General features: G+C 41.5%; 1 pseudogene; it reads left to right on the top strand.

Moving 5' to 3' along the window:
* The first annotated feature begins 3,325 nt into the window (after positions 1–3,325).
* On the top strand, positions 3,326–3,666 carry LOC129633044 (60S ribosomal protein L35a-like; annotated as a pseudogene).
* The last annotated feature ends 14,804 nt before the right edge of the window (positions 3,667–18,470 follow it).

The following is an 18,470-nucleotide window of genomic DNA, read 5'->3' on the forward strand; positions in this document are numbered from 1 at the left end:
ATTGGTCTAAATACTCATTGTAGAGCTATACACAAAACACCTCCATGAAGGCTCTTGATTGTCACTCTGTTTTCACAAGGAGGAGTTACTGCAATGTTTCACAGCTTTTCCCTACCCACTTCATCAGAAATATGTCTGAGAACTCTGTTTTAAAAGAGTGCTTTAAGAATGGAATCTTGTCATTTGCAACAACATGGATAGACTTCAGGGATATCTTGCTTTGTGAAATAAATCAGAGAAAAACAAATACTATATGATATCATTTGTATGTGGAATCTAAAAAATAAAACATTTGAAAACAAACTAGTGGTTACCAGTGAGAGAGGGGAGATGAGAGGAGTAAGATAGGGATACAGGATTAAGAGGTACACAGAGGTACAAAGGTATATTTTATATACTACTATATATATATAATAAATAAGCTACAAAAATATACTATACTGCACAAGGAATACAGCAAATATTTTTAAATAACTTTGAAAGGAGCATAATTTATAAATATACTGAATCATTATATTATATACCTGCAACTAAATATATTTTAAACCAACTATTTGTGTATGTGTGCGTGCTCAGTCACATCCAACTCTTTGCAACCCCATGAACTAGAGTCCACTAGTCTCCTCCGTCCATGGAATTCCCCAGGCAAGAATACTGGAGCAGGTTGCCACTTTCTATTCCAGGAGATCTTCCTGACCTATGGATAAGACCTGTGTCTCCTGCACTGACAGGCAGATTCTTTACCACTGAACCACTTCAGTTCAGTTCAGTTCAGTCTCTCAGCCGAGTCCGACTCTTTGTGACCCCATGAATCGCAGCATGCCAGGCCTCCCTGTACATCACCAACTCCCGGAGTTCACTCAAACTCATGTCCATCGAGTCCGTGATGCCATCCAGCCATCTCATCCTCTGTCATCCCTTCTCCTCCTGCCCCCAATCCCTCCCAGCATCAGGGTCTTCTCCAATGAGTCAACTCTTCACATGAGGTGGCCAAAGTATTGGAGTTTCAGCCTCAGCATCAGTCCTTCCAATGAACACCCAGGACTGATCTCCTTTAGGATGGACTGGTTGGATCTCCTTGCAGTCCAAGGGACTCTCAAGAGTCTTCTCCAGCACCACAGTTCAAAAGCATCAATTCTTCGGCGCTCAGCTTTCTTCACAGTCCAAATCTCACATCCATACATGACCATGGAAAAACCATAGCCTTGACTAGATGGACCTTTGTTGGCAAAATAATATCTCTGCTTTTCATGCTATCTAGGTTGGTCATAACGTTCCTTCCAAGGAGTAAGCGTCTTTTAATTTCATGGCTGCAATCACCATCTGCAGTGATTTTGGAACCCAAAAAAATAAAGTCTGACACTGTTTCCCTATCTATTTCCCATGAAGTGATGGGACCAGATGCCATGATCTTAGTTTTCTGAATGTACCTAGGAAGCCATAAATCAACTATACTTCAATTAAAAAATATGTGTAAGACTGTTTATCATTTCAAATAATAACATTTCCCTGATATTGATAAGGGATGAAATATCACACAAGATTGAACCTTTCCCTTCCAAATAAATTTTAATTTCACATTTATAAGACTTTTTGTTAAACATAGTGAATGTGTTATATTGAACATAATATGGTCTCTCACTGTTAACTCAAGGTCATAAGTTGCAGATTGCATAGTACAGGGATATGGTCACTGAAGTAGTTAGAATTTAGCTTGTCCTTTCACTAAATTCTTTCTGTCTCTGCTTTTCTTCCATTCTCCCTTGTTGTCAATTGTCATTTCTCCAAGCGTCAGCTATTGGAAGTTCCCTACTCTCTCCACCACTTTCAATTAATGATGTGTTTTAAACTAGAAAGAATCACAAGGTACCAACGAAAACACCAACCTTACTAAATCAATAGCCCTCATTTTAGAAATCATCCTTAGTCAATGGTTTTTATCACAAAGTAGATCTAGTCAAGTAAGACACAAAGCTCTGTATAGTCCCTGTCTTCCTCCTAGGAGGACTTTTCCAATATTTCTTTTATTAGATATGTTCTAGACAACAAATTTGCCAAAACACCTAACCTCAGAAAAAGTGGGCCTTTATTAAACCATTGGCTTTAGTTTGTGAATTAGAATAAACAAAAAATGTTCTGCAAAATCCATTACTCTCAGTAGACTGTTGAATAGCAGTGGTGAAAATGGGCATCTTGGTCTTTTTCCCATTTAATACTGTACTGGAAGTCCTAGCTGGAGTAATTTGGCAGGAAAAATTAATAACAAAAGACATCCAAATTGGAAAGTAAGAATTAAAACTATATTTGCAGATGGCATGTTTCCATATTCAGAAAATCCCAATGAATCCAACAAGAAGAACTGCAAGAGCTAATGACCAAATTCAGCAAAGTTCAGGGTAGAAAGCCAACACACAAGGTCAGCTGTGTCTCTATACATCATCAGTGAACAGTCCAAAAAGGAAATTAAGAAAACAATTCTATTTACAATAGTATCCAAAAGAATGAAAACCAAGCAATGAAGTTAACCACATAGCTGAAAGGCTTGTACATGCAAAAACTATATAAAACATTATCAAAAGAAATTAAAGAATACCTAAATAAATAAAAAGCCATTCAGCATTCATGTATAGAAAGCCTTACTATTGCTAAAGTGGCAGTATACCCAAAGTATTCTACTGGTTAAGCTCTTTGCGACCCCATGGACTTTACAGTCCTTGGAAGTCTCCAGGCCAGAATACTGGAATAGGTAGCCTTTTCCTTCTCCAGGGATCTTCCCAACGCAGGGATCAAACCCAGGCCTCCCACATTGCGGGCAGGTTCTTTACCAGCTGAGCCACCAGGAAAGTCCAAGAATACTGGAGTGGGTAGCCTGTCCCTTCTCGAGCGGATCTTCTCAACCCAGGAATCGAACTGGGGTCTCCTGCATTGCAGGTGGATTCTTTACCAACTGAGCTATTAGGGAAGCCCTGATTAAACACAATCCTTATTAAAATTTCATTTTATTTAAGAAATGGAAACGTTATTCTCAAATCTATATAGAACTGCTAGTGGCTCTGAATAGCCCAAACAATATTGAAAAAGGAAGAAAGAATTGGAAGATTCACATTTTGCAATTTCAAAACTGACTTCAAAGCTGCAGTAATCAAAACAGTGTAGTAGTAGCATAACAAGAGACTTATAGACCAATGGACTAGGAATGAGAGCCCAGAAATAAACCCAAAGCGCTATACTCCGGTGCTTTCAACAAGAGTGCCAAGAGCAATAAGTGGGAGCTCTTTAGCCACCTTGGACCCTGTGCAGGCCTGCTGAGAACAGGACTTCTAAAATGACAAATGTGTCTGGAAGAATGTGACCCCAGGCCATTTTTGCTGGCTATAAGTGGGGTCTATGGAACTAGAGGGAGCACACAGCTTTCCTGAAAATCAAAGGTGTATATGCTCAAGAGAAACTGAATTCTATCCAGGCAAGGGATGTGCTTGTGTGTACAAAGCAAAGAGCAACACAGTAACTCCTGGTGGAAAACTTAACAAAACCAGAGTAATCTGAGGAAAGATAACTCGTGTTCATGGAAACAGTGGCATGGATTGTGCCAAATTCTGAAGCAACTCTCCTGTTAAGACCACTGGACACAGAATCAGTGTGATGCTGTACGCTTCGAGGATTTAAACTTACTGAAAGGTAAATAAAAGTGTGAATTTGTAAAATAGAAATGGGAAAAGAATAGTCTCCCCAACAAAAAGTTATGGGGAAAGTATATAAATGCATGCAAAAGAATAAAGTCAGACCCTTAATGCTCCATAATAAAAAGTTAACTCAAAATTGATCAATGACCTAAATAAACATAAGGTCTAAAAGTAAAAGCTATTGGAAGAAACACAGAAGTAAATTTTATGGCCTTGGATTTGGTGATAGGACCTAAGATATGAGGCCAAAAGCAAGAGCAACTACAGAAAAAATTAGATAAATTAAATTTTATAAACATTAAAATATTTTGTGCATCAGAGAATGTTATCAAGAGAGCAAAAAAGACAACCTACAGAATAGGACAAAATATTTGCAAATTACATATCTGGCAAAGACAGCATCTAGATTATAAAAAACTATTACAACTGAACAACAAAAAGACAAACAACCCGATTAAAACCTGGACAAAGAGTATGAATAAACATTTCTCCAAACAAGATATATAAATGGCCAAGAAGCACATGGAAAGATTTTCAACATCTTTGGTCATCGCGTGCGTGCGTGCTCAATCACTTCAGTCGTGTCTGACTTTGTGTAATCCTATGGACCGTAGCCCACCAGACTCCTCTGTTCATGGGATTCCCAGGCAAGAATAATGGAGTGGGTTGCCATGCCCTCCTCCAGGGGATCTTCCTGACCCAGGAATTGAACCTGCAACGGCTCAGACAGTAAAGCATCTGCCTACAATGTGGGAGACCCGGGTTCAATCCCTGGGTTGGGAAGATCTCCTGGGGAAGGGCATGGCAACCCACTCCAGTATTCTTGCCTGGAAAATCCCATGGATGGAGGAGCCTGGTGGGCTACAGTCCAAGGGGTCGCAAAGAGCTGGACACGACTGAGCGACTTCACTTCACTTCACTTCTCCTGCACTGCAGGCTGATTCTTTACTGCTAAGCCACTTGGAAAACCCCATTGGTCAATAAGGAAATAAAAATTAAACTACAGTGAGCTACTTCTTGACATCTACTATGATGACTATACCAACAACAACAACAAAAATCAGTGTTGGCAAGGACATAGAGAAATAAGAACACTTATACATTTTGTGGAAATCTAAAATCACAGTGGATACAGCCACTGTGAAAAACAATTTGGTGATTCCTCAAAAAGTTAAACACAAAATTACCATATGATCCAGAAATCCTACTCCTAGGTATTTACCCAAAAGAACTGAAAAACAGGTGTTCAAACAAACATGTGTTCATCAATGTTTATAGCAGCACTATTCGCAATAGTCAAAAAAAAAGGAAAAAACGCAAATGTCCATAAAGAGATCAATGGATAAACAAATTGTGGGACATCCATATGTGCTTAGTCGCTCAGTCATGTCTAACTCTTTGCAGCTTCAAGGACTGCAACGCACCAGGCTCTTCTGTCCATGGGGAGTCTCCAGGCAAGAATAAGGAGTGCGTTGCCATGCCCTCCTCCAGGGGATCATGAAATATTACTGAGCCGCACTTCCCTGGTAGCTCAGATGACAAAGTGTCTGCCTGCAATGCAGGAGACCTGAATTCAATCCCTGGGTCGGGAAGATCCCCTGGAGAAGGAAATGGCAACCCACTCCAGTACTCTTGCCTGGAAAATTCCATGGATGAAGGAGCCTGGCAGGCTATACTCCATGGGATCCAAAAAGTCGGACACGACTGAGCAACTTCACTGGTTCACAAAAAATAAGGTACCTTTGCTACAACACTGATGCTCCTTGAAAACATTATGCTCCGTGAAAGAAGTCATGCACAAAAGGTTACATATTATAAGATTCTTTTATATGAAATACCTAAAAAAGGAAAATCCATAAAGGTAGATAAGTGGTTCCCAGGGGATTGGCTGGGTGGGTAGAATGGGGAGAGAATATTTAATGTACAGGCTATTATTCTGGAGTAATGAAAATGTTTTTAAATCCGAGAGAAGTGGTAATTGCATGACATTGTGAATGTACTGAATGCTACTAAATTGTGTACTTTAAAATGGTTAATTGTATGGTCTGAGGATTTCAGTTCAATTGAAAAAAATATTACTTTGTTGGTGCGTGCTTAATCGCTCAGTCATGTCTGATTCTCTGCGACCCCCATGGACTGTAGCCTGCCAGGCTCCTCTGTCCATGGGATTCTCCAGGCATGACTACTGGAGCGGGTTGCCATTTCCTTCTCCAGGGGATCTTCCCAACCCAGGGATCGAACCTGAGTCTCTTGCACGTCTCCTGCATTGGCAGGCTGGTTCTCTATCACTAATGCCACCTGGGAAGCCAGGTAAATAAATGTATATTTATTAAATTCCACTCCAGTGTTCCTGGTTCTCGTACTTTTTCACATTAAATATCAATCACGTTGGCTTTTAGAAAAATCACTGTTAGGAACAAAAAGTTTTAAAAGTGACAATCGTGTCTCTTTTAAAGCTCTTTGACAGTAAATGGTTAAAAGGATGAGCTTCCCAAGTGCACTGGTAAAGAATCCGCTTGCCAATGCAGGAGATGTAAGAGATGCAGGTTAGATCTCTGGGTCAGGAAGATCCTCTGTAGGAGGAAACGGTACCCCACTCCAATGTTCTTGCCTGAAGAATCCCAAGTACAGAGGAGCCTGGCGGGCTACAGTCCTTGGGGTAGCAAAGAATTAGACACAACTGAGCTCCTGAGCACAATGTTAAGAGAATTAACCAAAAATAGATGACAAATAGAAGAAATTCCCTGCTGTGTCTTCAGAATAGTTATTTTCACAATACATATATCGACATGAAGTGAAGTGAAAGTCACTCAGTCATGTTCAGTTCTTTGCCACCCCATGGACTATACAGTCCATGGAATTCTCCAGGCCAGAATACTGGAGTGGGTTGACATTCCCTTCTCCAGGGGATCTTCACAACCCAGGGATCAAACTCAGGTCTCCCACACTGCAAGCAGATTCTTCACCAGCTGAGCCACCAGGGAAGCCCATTGACATGAATCCAAGTGTGAAAAAGTCTTTAGCAGAGCCCAATATGTCTAGTGAATGTTTTTAAGGACTTGTCTCAATCTAACAAAACCAAGACCACCTACTTCCACCGCTAAGAATCACCAAAAGAATGTTCTTTTGTATTCTTGGGAAGCCTGAAATACAAGCAACAGTTAAAGGGAAGATGCAAAGAGAAATGGGAAAAAGTAAAAGAGGGACTGAGAAGAAGATTACGAATAAGAGATAACTATTAGGAAATGGATTTCCTTGATAACCCCTCGGCTAAACTATAAATTTCTTATCTCCATAAAAATGATTTTTCAATCAAGTCTAGTCCAGGAGGATGGGGCAAAAATATCTAACACTATTTTCTGAAAAGGTACCTCTCAGAGTTCAGCAGGAAATCATTTGACCAAAAAGCAATTTGTATAAGACGACTCCGGGATCAAGTAGACAAATTATTTGAAAGTGTATCTCCATTTATAGGTTCTTCATGTATTAGTATTTTGGGGGGCACCACCCACTCCAGTGTTCTTGCCTGGAGAATCCCAGGCATGGGGAAGCCTGATGGGCTGCCGTCTATGGGGTCACACAATGTCAGACACGACTGAAGCGACTTAGCAGCAGCAGCAGCACAGAGCAATTCTGTTTCAATTGTGGTACATACACATAACATAAAATGTATCAATTAAGCCACTTTAAAGTGTACAATTCATTGCCATTTAGGACCGTAACAATGTTGTACAACCATCACCACTATTAAGTTCCTGAATGTTTTCATCACTTCAAAGGGAAACGCCCTACTCATGAGCAGTCCCACCCTTTCTGTTTCCCCTCAACCATGAGACACCACTAATCAGCTTTCTGTCTCTGTGGATTTACCTATTTTGGATACTTTTTATAAATGAAGTCATACAATATGTGGAGTTTTGTGTCTGGCTTCTGCAACATAGCATCATGTTTTCAAGGCATTTGGTTGTAGCATGCATCAATACTTCATTCCTTTTTCTGGCTAAATAATAATCCATTGCATGGATATACTACAATTTGTTTATTCACGATCCCTTGCTGGGTATTTGGGTTGTTCACACCACTTGACTATTGTGAATAAAGCTCCCATGAACACTCATGTACGAGTTTCTGTCTGAACATCTGTTTCCAGTCTGGGGGAGTAGAGACCTTGGAGTGGAATTTCTGGGTCATGTGCTGAGTCTATGTTTAATTTTTGAGGAACTGCCATGCTGCTTTCCATGGTGGCTGAACCGCTTTACATTCCCACAAGTCACGTATGAGTCACACTTTTTTATATATCCAAGTTTTGGGGTCTATTTTGTAGCCATTTAGGAAGGGTTCTCAATTTTGTTTGATTTTTTAAAATTTTGTTTTCTACAAATTATGTGTGTTCTTCACTACTATAACAAAATGCGAGAAACATCTTGAAGGTCCAACTCTATCAGACTGCTTAAATAAAAAATGATGTATAATGACTAAGCAAAGTCATCTTCCAATCTTCTTACTGCATTTAGCAATTTTTTTAATCTTAATATAAATAAATGATAGCTGATGTCACCCACACCTTCCCACAATCATTTGACCAAGAAACATTCTCAAATCCTAACAGGAGTTAAGATAAAATACTAACTTGAGTTGCTACAAAAATGACCCCAAATTTATCTGAGATTTGTAAACTTTGTAATAGACCAAAGAAATAAATTGGAAAATAAAATTTTTAATATGCTGCTAGAAGGAAGAATGACTGAGAAGGCAATGGCACCCCACTCCAGTACTCTTGCCTGGAAAATCCCATGGACAGAGGAGCCTGGTAGGCTGCAGTCCATGGGGTCACTAAGAGTCAGACATGACTGAGTGACTTCACTTTCACTTTTCACTTTCCTGCATTGGAGAAGGAAATGGCAACCCACTCCAGTGTTCTTGCCTGGAGAATCCCAGGGACAGGGGAGCCTGCTGGGCTGCCGTCTGTGGGGTCACACAGAGTCAGACATGACTGAAGTGACTTAGCAGCAGCAGAAGGAAAAATGATGTTGCTATATCCAGTCTTGATATAAGAAGCAATATGAATAACTAATAAAAATAACCTATCTGTTCAGGCCATTATTACATACCAGACTCTGTCTGAAACACATTACAGTTGCCCTCAAAACAACTTTTTCATGTACCTGCTACTGAGGTTTTCAGTCTATAAATGAGAGAACAAAAGTTTAGTGAGATTAAATAATACCTGAGGTAAGAGTAAATAGCTGAAGTCTGGATTTGAACTCATGTTGTTATACTAAATCCCAGGATCTCAGCAACTATGCCTATTTCGTTCTCATTACCATTTGTAATATGAAATTTTCTATTTGTTATGGGTACACCATAGCAAAGGTGGAGATACGATTATACCAAAGGTGGTGTAATGTTTAGGTAATCATGAATTAAACTTTTTGAAATGTGTAGCTTATCTTCAGCATCTTTTATAGAAACCAAAGACTGTGATTATTAATATTTTCTTTAAAGTGTTCCTGTTTCAGTCCATTTACAGTAGAAGCAGTCTGAGTACCACAATATCTCATTTTTCTGTGTAAACGTCTCTGTAGGTAGTAGATCTTGGGAAGTGAATCTGAGTAATGAAATTGGTTGGCACCCTTAATGCATGGAATAACAAGACTCATACATACTGAAATAGAGAGACAGGATGCACAGCACAAATGAGTGATCTTCAAAGCACACTCATGTCAGTTTGACAGTAAGTCAATAAAAGGTTGTGTCCTTGTCGGGGATGGATGGAATCTCAGATGCGTTAAGCAGTCTTCTCACATCTAATTTTTAAATACAATTTAGAGGGCAAAAAGAAAAAATCTATAGCTAGTATTTCCTTTTACAGAATAACCTGTGGCATCTCATGGAATCCAACAGGGAAACTTTGAAAATAATTTGAAGGAAGATTCTCTTTGATGAGAAGTCATCAGTGAATAACATTAATGAAAAAGGACTTCAGATGCTGCCTCCAGCAAAGGTTTGCTTACATCTTTCATTTAAAACATAGTGATTAATTCTGACAATAACTCTGTATTTCCAAAAGAGCCTTGATTTCATTCTCTACTGGTACCTGGCAGCTCCCCCTCTAGTTTTCTTTGGGAAGTTCCAGGAAAAGAAGGTAAATATGTAGCTCACTCTCTGATTCTTTTTTTTTTTTTAATTAAAGAATAAACATTCAGAATTAATTTATATCCAATCAGAATTTAAACTATATATAAAGAAATTTAAATCTACCCATATCCTGCTGGAGTTGTTAAAATTTGACAATATCCAGGCCAGAATACTGGAATGGGTTGCCTTGCCCTCCTCCAGGGGATCTTACCAATCCAGAGATCAAACCCAGGTCTCCCGCATGGCAGGCAGATGCTTTACTGACTGACCCACCAGGGCAGTCCTTATCCAGAATTAGAAGTCAGTTTTCCTTCATTTGGGTAATGAAAATATTGCAGGCAAAGAGAGACTAATGCAGCTGGAAGTCTTAATGATCCAGAAGTATCGATAATAATGTTTTGTCTCTATGAAACAGCTCTCAGTCAAGAAACTCAAAGCAGAATGAAGTCAGAGGCAGCAGCACCCGCTAAATATTCTTGAGATGCACAGACTAGTATTGCGGGTAGAGAAAGCTGGTGATGTTAGAACAGACTTAGAGAGCAGGATACCACAGAAGAAACAATGATGTAAGCAAAAGGACTGCCTTCAGCTCACCCCCGTGCTCTCAGCATCATCCTCTCAGGAGCATCAGTGCCTCATGCCCCAGAGGACATCTTGTCATCTCATTCAAAGCAGCCCCGCACCCTCAGTACCCTGACATACAGCTATCTTTCCTAACAAGTTATATACAAAGATACACAAATAGCCAACAAGCACATTGACTTCCCTGATGGCTCAGATGGTAAAAAATCTGCCTGCAATGTGGAAGACCTGGCTTCAATCCCTGGGTTGAGAAGATCTCCTGGAGAAGGGAATAGCAACCCACTCCAGTATTCTTGCCTGGAGAATCCCATGGACAGAGGAGCCTCTATGGGCTACAGTCCATGGGGTCGCAAAGAGTCGGACAAGACAGCAACTTAGCACAATGATTAGTGCTACTAAGCATCTTTTCATGTCCTTGTTCAAAGTGTTAGTCATTCAGTCGTGTCCAACTCTTTGCGACTTCATGGACTGTAGCCTCTGTCCATGGAATTCTCCAGGCAAGAATACTGGAGTGGGTTGCCATTTCCCTCTCTAGGGGATCTTCCTGACCCAGGGATCAAACCCTTGTCTCCAGCTTGGCAGGCAGATTCTTTACCACTGCACCACCCAGGAAGCCTGACAGGTGTCTGACAATTTTGCACTCAGCTTGGTCAAGATTGCAATTCTTTTGAGGGTCACTGGCTTGATGAGAACTCTGGTCATTCCAAAGAGGTGGGGCTCCAGCAAGGAGAACAGCAGCCAAGTAGTGGAGAGAGCCCCACAGATATGGAGGATGGGAAACATGGACTCACTTAGGACTTAGCCACAAAACACCCAGCTTCCTTGGACCTCAGTCCCATCAGCAGCAAAGCAAGGAGGATGAGGAGATGGTACCAAGGTCACTTCTGTGAAGCACCTAAAGACCCCGAGAGGATGGTGGTGACTGGCCCCGTGCTAGTGAGCTGGGAACCAGCCCAGCCTGTGGGACAGAATGCAGAGACGGGGAATATGACTAGGTTACCAGCACTGGGTGAGTCAGCCTGGAGGTCAGGAAAGGCTGGCTGGCCGGAACTCAGCCCACGCTGGGGAGAGATGTGTGGGTGTGGAGAGAGCTCTCTTACATCAAATCACTCACCACAGCCCCCTGCATCCCACCTTCCCTGGCCTGCCTTGGAGATGAGACACAATGGTAGAAAAACATCCAGAAGGCAAAGGTGGTGATTAAGCACTGTTATTACAAAGGGGACCCTGCCACTCTCTACAGGCCGTTAGCTTTACCTAACCTTCAATTTCTCTTTGACTTAAGTCTCTAGATTGTGTATTAAGGATGCTCTGGCTTCTGTCTAGAGTCAAATGACTGTTGCAGTTAACTGAGGCAGATTTTCAGGTAACTCTGGTTATATTTCCTACAAAAAAGAAAGTGATTTTTTAAAAAGTAAACTTTATCCATCATGTACTACAAATTTTCCATGTGACTGAAAGCCTATGTTCAGCATTAGCAAACTTCTTTGCCCTAACACCTGGTTTTAAACTTAAGCTTCAGAGTGAAAGGTTTTCTTGTGTGTTTGTTTTTAATAGTCAAAAGTTAATGGCAGTGGATGACTATGTTTCACAATTTCTGTTTGTAATAGAAGCCATAATTACACATTTAAAGCAAGTATAATGGGCTAACAACCTCACTTTCCTACAGCTAAAATAATAGAAATGATTCATAAACTGTCATTAGAGAGTTAACTAAGCAATATTGGTTTTAATCTTGTTTAGTTGACATGATTTAAAATTCCTATCAAGCTAAATAAACAGGATCATCTTCACCCACCACCAAACAATGAGATTCACAACCCCAAAATAGGCAAAATAAATAAATAAATAAAAAACTAAAAGAGAGTTTAGATGTATATGGGCTTCCCTGGTGGCTCAGATCTTAAAGAATTCGCCTACAGTTCAGGAGACCCAGGTTCAATCCCTACTTTGGGAAGATCCTGTGGAGAAGGGAATGGCTACCCACTCCCGTGGGCTTCCCAAGTGGCACCAGTAGTAAAGAGCTTGCCTGCCAAAGCAGGAGACTTTAGAGATGCAGTTTCGACCCCTGGGTCTGAAAGTTCCTCTGGAAGAGGGCATGGCAACCCACTTCAGTATTCCGGCCTGGAGAATTCTGTGGACAGAGGAGCCTGATGGGCTACAACCCCTGGGGTCCCAAAGAGTTGGACACAACTTATGGACTAACATTTTCACTTCTTATTTTTTAGATAGTCAAAGCTATGGTTTTTCCAGTAGTCATGTATGGATGTGAGAGTAGTACCACAGAGATAGCTGAGTGCGGAAGAATTGATGCTTTTGAACTGTGGTGTTGGAGAAGACTCTTGAGAGTCCCTTGGGCTGCAAGGAGATCCAACCAATCCATCCTAAAGGAGATCAGTCCTGAGTGTTCATTGTAAGGACTGATATTGAACCTGAAACTCCAATACTTTGGCCACCTGATGCAAAGAATTGATTCATTGGAAAAGACCCTGATGCTGGGAAAGATGGAAGGCAGGAGGAGGAGGGGACAACAGAGGATAAGATGGTTGGATGGCATCACCGACTCGATGGACATGGGTTTGAGTAAACTCCGGCAGTTGGTGATGGACAGGGAAGCCTGGTGTGCTGCAGTCCATGAGGTCGCAAAGAATCGGACATGACTGAGCGACAGAACTGAACCTGTCCTTCTGAAGTTGGATTTAGATATATAGAGAAGAGTTATCTTGTTTGAGTATTGGTGATATAACTCAAATATTTTGAGAATAAGCTAATTGCTATAAAAATCAAGAGTTTGACAATGAAAAGCTAATAGTACCTTGCTGCTGCTGCTGCTAAGTTGCTTCAGTCATGTCCGACTCTGTGCGACCCCAGAGACAGCAGCCCACCAGGCTCCCCCGTCCCTGGGATTCTCCAGGCAAGAACACTGGAGTGGGTTGCCATTTCCTTCTCCAGTTCATGAAAGTGAAAAGTGAAAGAGAAGTCGCTCAGTCGTGTCTGACTCTTAGCGACCCCATGGACTGCAGCCTACCAGGCTCCTCTGTCCATGGGATTTTCCAGGCAAGAGTACTGGAGTGGGGTGCCATTGCCTTCTCCAATAGTACCATTGCATATAGTATTTTGTATTCAGATGTATGTCATATCTGATTTTTAGAGATTAGAATAGTACTTTACTAATCTCTAAAAATCAGATATGACATACATCTGAATGCAAAATACTATATGCAATGGCTGCAATGAAAGTTCCAATTAGACTGTAAGAACTTTATTGCCTTCTGAAGATCCAGCTCATTTTTTGAAACGGATAAATTCAAATTGAAGTCACCACCTTCTTGATTGTGGTCTAGATTTAATATCTCCAGGGAAATGCCTCACACACATCTTATTAAAGAATTTTTTAGGAACCACAAATGAAACTGAAATTAGTTTTGCATAATATTTTCAACTATTTATTCATAAATTGTCTTATAATTTTACTCCATAGCACTCACATTAATCAAGGACCATTATCTTGGCCCTAAAATAGAACAGTAACACATTTGAATGTTATTAGGAGTAAGTGGATAAAAATCTAGGTGTGTTAACATCATCAGATTAATACAATTTAATTGATAAACTTACTTGAAATATAGAACATATAATAAGCTTTCAAATGACAGTAGCCAAATAGCCACCACGTCCAAGAATCAAGCAAAAAGAAATGTTCAGAAGTCTCACAGATGGATGAATAAATTATCATATGACAACCCCATAGAATATTATAGAGCCACGTAAAAAATGAATTGGAGTTACGTCAGTTAACAGACAAGGCTTTCCAGGAGATGGAGTGAGTACAAAAGACAAAATGCAGAGATGAAATGCCTGTAAATGTATTTATATACGTATGCCTCTAAATATTTACATGCGTGTATATGTTTGGGCTCTCTGGGTGGCACTAGTGGTAAAGAACCCACCTGCTAATGCAGGAGATGCCTGAGACACGGTTTCAATCCCTGGGTTGGGAAGAGTCCCTGGAGCTGTGTGCTTATGTGCTAAGTCACTTCAGTCGTGTTCAACTCTTTGCAACCCCATGGACTGTAGCCCACCAGGCTCCTCTGTCTATGGGATTCTCCAGGCAAGAAGTGGGTGGGTTGCTGTGTCCTTCTCCGGGGGATCTTCCCCACCCAGGGACTGAACCCACACCCCCTGCATTGGAAAGTGAAGTCTTAACCACTGGACCACCAGGGAAGTCCCTGTTTTTTAAAAAGCTTTATTTTTTCCTTTTTATAAAAATAACTTTCTCATAACAAAATACATTTTAAAAAAATAGAGAAGTGGCAGAGAAAAAGTCAAGATCATAATTCTAACAACCATGTGACCGCCATCAAGTCATGAAGCACAACTGTCTAGATTATGTGATTAAGGACGATGTGATCGTGTGTACTATACTCTCAGCTTCCTTCATCGGGTCAAATGAACCATTAATAACACCTGGTCAGGCGTTCCCTTCTTGCTGACCTGCCTCCCAGTCCCTCAGTCAGTGGAGCATTGAGTTGTCAGCAAATCGTCCTTTCGTTTGTAGCCTGAGTGTCCATCCTGGCCTCTGCTAAAGGACCGTCTTCCCCCTCACCACAGGGAGACCTGGGCTGACCTGATGGCCCCAAACTCAGCTCCCTTCTGTGTTTCCCATCCTGCTCCCACCAGCAGGAGCCAGAAGGAAATTCTGAGCCCCATGCATGCTCCTCCAGAACCAAGAGAAACCCAGGCTAATGAAATCCCAGTCCAGTCTGTGTTTCTTAGTTTACTTTGATGGAGAGGTCCCCACACTCATGATGGAGCAGCCTACAAAATGGTCTGCTCCCACAGCTCCAAAGATAAATTTGGAGTAAAAGGCCCACACTTTCAGCATCTCTTCAATTTGTCAATATATAACTCCTATCCTTTTTCTGGATTCTCTCCCAGAAAGAGGTGAAGGAGATGGTATAGAGAAAAGGGAACTCTTGCACAGTGTTGGTAGGAATATGTTGCAATGTAAATGTGATGTAATGTAAATCAGTGTAGCCACTATGGAAACAGTATGGAGGTTCCCCAAAAGATTAAAAATAGAATTATCATATGATTCAGCAATCCCACTTCTGGGCGCATACCCCAAACAATTGAAATCAAGATATTGAAGCGATATTGGCACCCTCATATTCATTGCCAGCATTGTTCAATATAGACACAATCCAGAAACAACCTAAGTGTTCATTGACAAACAAATGAGTTTTAAAACCATGTGCTTTGTGTGTGTGTTCAGTCACTCAGTCATGTCCGACTCTTCTGCAACCCCATGGACTGTAGCCCACCAGGCTCCTCTGTCCACGGGATTTTTCAGGCAAGAATACTGGAGCGGGTTGCCCTTTCCTCCTCCAAGGCATCTTCCCAACCCAGGGATTGAACCCACATCTGCAGGGGCAGGCAGGTTCTTTACTGCTGAGCCAGCTGGGAAGCTCATGTATGCATGGTGGAATATTATTCAGCCTTCAAAAAGAAAGAGAAATCCTGCCATTTGTGAGATCATAAGTAAACCTAGAAAACATAATGCTAAGTGAAATAAGTTTAGATGTAGAAAGACAAATACTGCTTGAATGGATTTATGTTTGGAATCTAAAATGGAGAGTAGAATGGTAGTAGACAGGAGCTGGGGGAGGGAGAAAGAGGGAGATGCCGGTCAAGGGATATGAAGTTTTAGTTACACAAGATGAGTAAGTTCTGGGATCTAATGTATAGTGGGGTGACTATAGTTAACAATATTAAACTTGCTTAGGAGGGTATAACTATTTTTTTAATTTATTTATTTTTTAGTTGAAGGATAATTACTTTACAGAATTTTATTGGTTTCTGCCAAACATTAATATAAATCAGCCATAGGTATACATATGTCCAGGAGGGTATATCTTAAATAGTCTCAGCTGTAGCTCACCAGACTCCTCTGTCCATGGAATTCTCCAGACAAGAATACTGGAGTGGACAGTCATTCCCTTCTCCAGGGGATCTTTCCAACCCAGGGATCAATCCCAGGTCTCCTGCATTCCAGGCAGACTCTTTACCATCTGAGCCACCAGGGAAGCTCAGAAATAGAAAAACTGTAACTTGAAACTTGCTTAGAAGGGTATATCTTAAATGTTCTCAGCACACACACAAAGAAGTAATTACATGAGGTAATGTATATGTTAATTACCTTGATTATGATGATCATTTCACAATGTATACATGTATCAAATCATTGATTGTATACCTTAAATACATATAATTCCACCTTAAATACACATAATTTTTAATTGTCAATTATTCCTCATTGAAGTGGAGGATAGGGAGAAGACTCCTTGTCTAATTCTTCAGAAACAGAGGGGCTGGGTTTCAGAAACTGATATGTCAACGTGGGAATCCTCTTGCAGCAAACTCCTCAAGCTTACAGTAGGATAAAACTTTAAGGAAAAACTTACAGGAAAAACTTTAGAGTGTCACGGGATGCATTTTAATTCTTTTTAATTTCCCTTGACATCTCTGTTGTAATGTCAGCAAATCCCTATCAGTCACCCCAGAAGCACACCCACAAGGCAGGTGCCATCCTTGGGGTGATCAGGGACAAAGCAACATGCAAAAGTACAGAAGATGAAACACATGAATATTTTCCATAATATTACTTCCGCTGCCCAGAAAGATTCATCTTTCAGTAATCACTAATAGCATTCATTCTCTCTAAGCTGATTCTTGGCTGCATTATAATGTTAAGTGGTGACTTTGGTGACACTACCAAGTAATTGAAGCAGAAAAGTAACTCTTGTCCCAGGTGGTGCCAGTGGTAAAGAACCCGCCTGTCAATGCAGGAGACATAAGAAACATGGGTTCGATCCCTGGGTCAGGAAGATCCCCTGGAGGAGGGCATGGCAACCCACTCCAGGATTCTTGCCTGGAGAATCCCATGGACAGAAGAGCCTGGCGAACTACAGTCCATGGGGTTACAAAGAGTTGGACCCAACTGAGGCAACTTAGCATGCATACCCACCCTCCAAGAGAGAAACAGGAGGTACTCAAGTAAGCAGATAACACTCCTTATACACAGACCAATGCTGCTAAGTCGCTTCAGTCGTGTCCGACTCTGTGTGACCGCAGAGACGGCAGCCCACCAGGCTTCCCCATCCCTGGGATTCTCCAGGCAAGAAAACTGGAGTGGGTTGCCATTTCCTTCTCCAATGCATGAAAGTGGAAAGTGAAAGTGAAGTCACTCAGTTGTGTCCGACTCTAGCGACCTCATGGACTGCAGCCCACCAGGCTCCTCCATCCATGGGATTTTCCAGGCAAAAGTACTGGAGTGGGGTGCCATTGCTTTCTCCACACAGACCAATGAGCACAGCTTAAATCTCTCTTAAGGTGTAATCAATGAAGCTGAGTTCACTGAATGAAATTTCTGTGCTTCATGTTTTGGTGAGTGATGGGAGAGGCAGAGTTTAGAAATCTCAGGCCCGAATCCTGGAATGACTGAAAGGTGCCCAGAAGGGGTGTCCTATATAGCAGTGCAGGAACTAGGGCACACCTCCTTTTAGCCAAACGGACTCAAGTAGGGGCAGCCAGGCAAACAGCTTCATGCCATCTGGGGACATGAAGAACCGCACAACAGGACCAATAGGGAAAGGGCAATGGCTTGACGAACACTGGGGTCCCCAGACCAAACCAAATGGCACAGAGAGGGTTCCAAGTCGGGGCGTGGCATACAGAGGTCCACGCTGGGCAGTGAGCCTAGGTCGGTACATGGGTAGAGTCGTGTCCAGGAAGCCTGCACCCAGGAGTCCAGGTGAGCAGGAAGGTGCAGATCAGAAGAGTCTCAGGATTGGAACCAAGCACAAAAAACTGGTAGCTCAGACAGTAAAGAGTAGCCTGCAATGCAGGAGATGCGGGTTCAATCCCTGGGTTGGGAAGATCCCCTGGAGAAGGCAACGGCTACCCACTCCAGTATTCTTACCTAGGAAATCTGGTGGACAGAGGAGCCTGGCAGGCTACAGTCCATGGGGTCACAAAGAGCTGGACTAACATTTTCACTTTTTTTTT

Source organism: Bubalus kerabau, chromosome 18 (assembly GCF_029407905.1).
Source record: "Bubalus kerabau isolate K-KA32 ecotype Philippines breed swamp buffalo chromosome 18, PCC_UOA_SB_1v2, whole genome shotgun sequence".
In the NCBI taxonomy this organism is placed as follows: domain Eukaryota; kingdom Metazoa; phylum Chordata; class Mammalia; order Artiodactyla; family Bovidae; genus Bubalus; species Bubalus kerabau.